At 40.1% G+C, this 6,049-nt stretch overlaps 1 long non-coding RNA gene across 1 annotated transcript in view; it reads left to right on the top strand.

Moving 5' to 3' along the window:
* The window catches only part of LOC107836563 (uncharacterized), a 21,093-nt gene that overhangs the window by 13,383 nt on the left and 1,661 nt on the right, over window positions 1-6,049 (top strand). The window contains exon 2 of the long non-coding RNA XR_001662476.1: window positions 4,896-4,897. This is a non-coding gene — a long non-coding RNA (uncharacterized LOC107836563). The remainder of the gene's footprint in view (window positions 1-4,895; window positions 4,898-6,049) is intronic.

The raw sequence follows: 6,049 nt of genomic DNA, 5'->3' as shown, positions 1-6,049 counted from the left end.
CTGTTCACTCAACCAACTCCCTACAGGCTCTCCCATTTCTGGGGATGAGGTCACTGAGGTGGTTAAAGAGCTCCTTCGTGGCAAGGCCCCAGGGATGACAACAAGAAGACCATCAGCATCATTGTCCTCAGCCAGCCCTGCCTCAACATCAACCACAGCTACAACCCCAGTGAGACCATGTGATTCAAAAAGAAACAGGTGTCAGGTCTGCCCTAGCAATGAGGACAGAAAGACCAACACATTGTGCTTCACCTGTAAGGTTTGTCAGCTCTACAAGTATCACTACAGGTGGAAAGGACCACACAAAAAGTCAAACTTTGAAGCACACACACATGCATGTTCTTTCACATATTCTTGAGTTCTTATGAAACTACTACTTTTCTGCTCGGACTTAGAATTAGAACAAACTTGGAATCCAGACTCTAGTTTATTAGTCATTCTTTAGCTTGTATTTTAGAAACTGTAGAGTACTCACTATTCTGAACCTGTAGCGGTGGAGATAGGCGCCGTGAGGCGCCCAGTGCGGTAACGCAAACGAACCCGGAGAAGCTGGCAGCAGCCCTGGGGAGAGTTCTGTTTTCTTTGTGAAGGCAGGGGCACAACTACATATTATTCAGGTCGATGCGAAAACATAAATCAGCCCCCCCAAGGAAGGTACGTAAAACATACGGTCGCTCTATCCGTATGAGCGACCATATCTTTAACCCCCCCACCCCACCTCCCCCCCGAGACGAAGACACGTGAAAGGTAAAACTTGCTACATTTACATTTACATGTGCGCGAGGTGAAGGAGCGTCAGGGCGCGGTGAAGTGTATGCGAAGGCATCATCGGGGCGCCGCCCCCTCCAGACTGTGTTTTGACGCCCCCTCTGGTGCCCCTATGCGTTGCATGCGCTGCATACCCACTTTTTGCGCCACTGTGTGAAGGGCAGGGCGCCCTGAAATGGGTTTGCTCCGAGAGAGGGGCCCGTGCCCTGGAAAGCGTCGCTAGACACCCTACCCAAGGAGAGTCCAGTCATGGTTGATCAAGCCATGCTGTGTGTCCGAGATAAAAATAAGAGTTAAATTGAGTTAAATTGAGACTTTAGTTGTGTATATTTGTGCAGGATCATGTGTGAAGTCTCAAACAGGATTATTGAGGAGCCCCCATTAGCCTTTCATTCTCCAAAGATGAATCAGGATTTGAAATCAGATTAATGCAGAATAAATCAAACCTTTATTTCCAAGAGAACACCAAAATCTGGTTTTAAACTGAACTAAATCCAGCTTTATTCTTCTATCATTTACTTTTTAGGTTTTTAGTGGTCCCAAAAAAAGGTTAAATCACTGATTGAAAACGGAGAAGACTTGCCCAGCATTAGCCCCAGCGTTCTCTGTGATCAAAATGGAAGCGTGCAGCTGTAGTATGTAGTAAAGAAGGAGCCATAATGTACTCTGGGCAAGTCCAGTGGCCATATAGTCCAAGTCTTATTTTCTGTTCGGTTCTTCACCGATCCCCAAATCATTTTAAAGGTCGTTCTGACCCATACAGTTTAAAAGAGAAGTTCATGCTGAATCAAACGGTATAAAGTTCAACAGGGTTTGCATCAAAACGGTCAAACTAGAGGCTAATTTAAAGTCCCAACCGCTAAGCATGATGGGTAAATGAAGCAGACATGTTTGTAGTCCAAATCTGACTGTGTAGTTCCAGCCTTCGGTAGCAGCTCAGAAATTAAATTAAAAGCTGTATCAAGCTTCATATCAGGAAAAGGAGCTTGAAAACAAAGAATTAAAAGAGCTTGGTGAAAAAGCGGAGTTTTTAAGACGGCACTCAGCCTTCAGAGGAGCAATCAAGTAACTGCAGTGCATTCTGGGTAAAACTCGCGGAGACGTTTGTAGTTCTCACCTCATTGAACCATTCCAGCGCTTGGCACAGCTGAAAATAAAATAAAATAAAAGAATGTGATGAAAAAAGGACTCCACAATCAAAATTCCAATCTTCAGAATAGGAAACAAGCAATAGTCCTGCATCCTGTGGAAGCTCAGAGCGGAAACCTAAAGCTGAGCAGGGTGTGTGTATTTGATCTCAGGGTAGCCATGTTTGTGTTTGGTTATGTGTTTAATGTATTTATCTCCTTTAGCTCCACAGACAACACTCTGAGGCCCAAAAGGTGGAGGCAAAGCTGTGAGTGATACACAGACCCGGGCACTTCTCTCAAGTCTTTTAGGGTAACCCTGACTGATGCGCCGCCTCCTAAAAAAGTGGAGGCCGGATTCCCCCCTGACAAGGAGCTTCTTTGACAAGTTGCAGTTGATTCAGTTTAATACGAGGCGGGATCACCTTATTTATTTTATTTATTTATTTTTATTTTTTTCCTCTTACTGACCTTACCTTACCAGGTTCTGATGCAGGGAACGTTATATTCAGCTCTAACTGCATGCATGGGTAGTTTCTGTCTCCTGGCCAAACGGAGCCGGTAGAAGCCCATATTGGCCAAGGTGGAGAGCTTCATTGCAAAGTCCAACTGAACTGGGAACTGTAACACTGCAGAGGAGGTCCTGGAGATCTGCACAGCGCTATCCACCACACCCCAAAAGAAGAGGTGGGTGGATATCAAGTGCCGGTTCCTGGATCTTGTTTTGGAAACTGACACTTCTTTAATTAAAAAAAATAATAAATTCATAAATAATATTTTTTTTCTTCCACATGACTCTTTGTGACCAGGACTTTTCGTCAAGGGGTCCATCACATGTCACTGCCATGGAATATTCACTACTGCTGCCAAGGCTGGCGGCTTATGGGGTCCCTGAAGGCGGGACAAGATGCATACATTTACTTTTTCAAGTCTGGGGACCAAGGACTTCTGCATAAACTCTCAGGTCCACCTGTGTGACAGTCATCTGCAACTTGCCATGTTTGGCTGACTGATAAACTTTTCTGCCAAAAACTTCAACACCAAATCTCTTTTAGTTAAGGTCCCAGGCCTGGCAGACCAATTTCTCCTAATAAAAACAACAAGACACATCAAGCTGGGAGAGGAGATCTACGTGGACCATGGGGTGAGGCAGCACTCGTTTAGGGTTGGAAGGCCAGGGGATGATCTTAGTTAGATGGGTGAGGTTGGCTCACCTCCTCCCAAGAGAAATAGTTTAGTCTTATATTGACAATGTTCTATTCAATAATTTATCAGTTAAAATTTTTATTTTAATTTGTTTGTGGTGTTGTAGTAAAAAGTTCAGTGTTTGAGGTTTTAGTGTTGTAATTGCTCTTTTGTGTGTACTCCAAAGTTCAGTATGACTTTAAATTGTGTTGTTGCAATTAAAGTTTTTGTTTTGCCTTGTGCTGCTGATAATTTTTTTCCCAGAACTTGCAGAACTAAAATTCAACATGTAGCCAAATATAAGGGATCAGAGCCAATTAGAAATCCAAGAAAAAGTGAACGCCCCAACAGGCACTGCACTCCCAAGACACTAAAACATCAAACGCCTTTATTGTCAAATCCGTCTATGACATAAAAGAAAACCCAACACAACCACTGACGTTCAACATCTACCAGGATTAGATTAGCTACAAATCATTTTAATAATTAAAACATATGACAATTAAATATTGTTTCACTGATTCTCCTGTTAATAAACATTAGTTTGATGAAAACTTTGACAATATTGCATTCAGTAATTTTTGGAAGTATGATCCAACTGAGTGACAAGGCTGTTACAGTTTCACCAGCAGATGTCACTATTGAGTGATGAATGAAGCATCAAGTAATGAACCTTTTTGCAAAGCAAAGGGTTGGAAAGCTTTATTTGCCTATCTCTACCGCATGCAGTGGAGGGCAGTAGACAGGTAAGTACAAGCGAGGAGGAGAGAGCCAACTGGCGTCAAGGTGTTGGCAGTCAGCTCCTCATACACTCCAGGATGATTAGCTCATAGATCACAGGTGCACTGGCTGAGTCAGCAAGCATGCTCTCCACAGGTGCAGCCTCCAGTCGCCCTCTAATGGATGAAAAAGGGAAGCAGCAGGCAGACAGAACCCCCCCTCCCCCACAAAGAAACAAAAAATACATATTACAAAAACAGCATAGAGTGTGTGACATAATGACCGCCAGGTGGCAACAAACATTGAGGCAGTAGATCAGCCTAGTATTACATAAATAAATTAGAGAACATAAAGTGCAAATTTTAATAGCTTTAGTATTGTTGGAATTTCCAATAGTTTTGATATATTGTTTGATCTCATTGCCAAAAATGGAAAGAATTTTTTTTTTATTAGTGTAACTGCATTTATGCATGTGCCATTTGGCTAAGTATATAATAAGATTAATAATATAAAAATGTTTTTTAGCTGTTGGATAGTTAATGAAGCAAAACAATACATGTTAAAAAATGGAGACATACAGTTCAATAGAAGCAGAAAGCACAATGAAAATACTTTCACAAAATTGAATAGAGAAAAGTCCAAAATAAATCAAACATCTTCTGTGTTTCCTTTACAAAAGAGCAAATAATATCCATTATTGTTAAAATGTTGTAGAAAAACTTTGGATGGGTAAATTCTGTGAATAATTTTAAAAGACACTTCTTTTACTTTATTAGTTATCATATATTTGGTAAAGTCCTAATCCTTTTCCAGTTAAAGTTATCAATAAAGATGTTCCAATAAAATATCAAATATGGAGTTGACATGTTTTTCTGAAATAATGAGCATTTCTTTTTATATGTTTGTTGCTTTTACAGGTTGAGTAGAAACAGATTTGTAAAAATTTCAAGTTTGGTTGGATAAAAATGAGAGTCTTGGATTCTGTCCTATTAAACTTTAAAAAAAAAAAAAACTACTTCAGCATGTTGGGAACCAGGGTTTTGTATCTCAATCAAGATTATAAACAAACAGAAAAAGACAGATGTATCCTGGAAGGCGTGCCATGTGCATGCTGGAGGAGAGAGGGCGGAGGGTGAGTGAAAGGGTTTTAAGGTACTCCCCCTACTGGCAGCCCCATGAATAGCATCATAAAACAACATGGAACTATACACTTTGAAAATATATACAAATACGTGAAAACAGAAATTAAAAATACTTCTACAAATAGATGGGCTGTGATTGGCCTTACAGTGTATTACAATAACATTATTTAATATATATACATTGATATCTTTTTTTTTTTACTTAATATCATGCACAGTGTTGTAATATAATAAAATTTGTAATTTGTTATAAAATAAATGGCATTTTTTAAATTATTAATATTTGTCGGTCTCATTTGATTAGGTTTTGATGTGGTTTGGACTTCTTTGGAGAGTTTCATTTTCAATGACAGTCCTATGCAGCCATCTAGTGGAGGATTAGGGATATAGGATGAAACCCACTTGCACATTAGAGCAAACAAAATAAATGAAAAATTGTAGGAGACTATGTGGAAGGGGCCTTACATATCCTCCAAGTTTGGTCGGTGTGGCTCCTTCCCTTGACACACCTGCTACTGACCTCTATTCATTTAAAGAATTGCTCATTCAAAGCAACTCCAAAATTATAAATGTTCTTTTGACCAAATTTGGTTTTCTATATTCCCTCCAACCCTCTGCAGGTGCCCAACATGTTTGGTGGTCTGAGCTAAAGACTCCCATTCATTTTTCTGCCTACTCAGTCTGGCTAGGATTTCCTATAGGGCTGGGTTTTAACCTAACTTCAATTGCCTCTTATTTCAACTTAGCCAGATTTTATTAAATTTTTATGTCTTTTTGAACTCTGTTTTGGAAATAAATCACACTTCACTTTTAAAATGCCATCTCTGATCCTCTGTTGGATGAAGGATTTGCTGCTCTGAAGACTGGACTTTGGTTTTAAGCGTCTACTCTCTTAACTGTTTTATTTGATTTGATTTCTCTTCAAACTCAGTTTTTAAGACAGAAATCACAGCTCAGATTCAAATCTCATCTCTGAGCTTCTGCTATGTGCCAAAAATGTCTGTAAAAGCCATTCTGAACATCAGAAATGGCCTTTAAAATGTCTGTCAGCATTTCAGCATTTCCCAGAATGCATTGCATGGTGGGGCTTCAAATTCTAGCTTGTAG

Source organism: Poecilia formosa, unplaced genomic scaffold, assembly GCF_000485575.1.
Source record: "Poecilia formosa unplaced genomic scaffold, Poecilia_formosa-5.1.2 Scaffold67, whole genome shotgun sequence".
In the NCBI taxonomy this organism is placed as follows: Eukaryota; Metazoa; Chordata; class Actinopteri; order Cyprinodontiformes; family Poeciliidae; genus Poecilia; species Poecilia formosa.
Note: the sequence above shows the minus strand (reverse complement) of the source record. Positions and strands in the feature narration are given on the sequence as shown.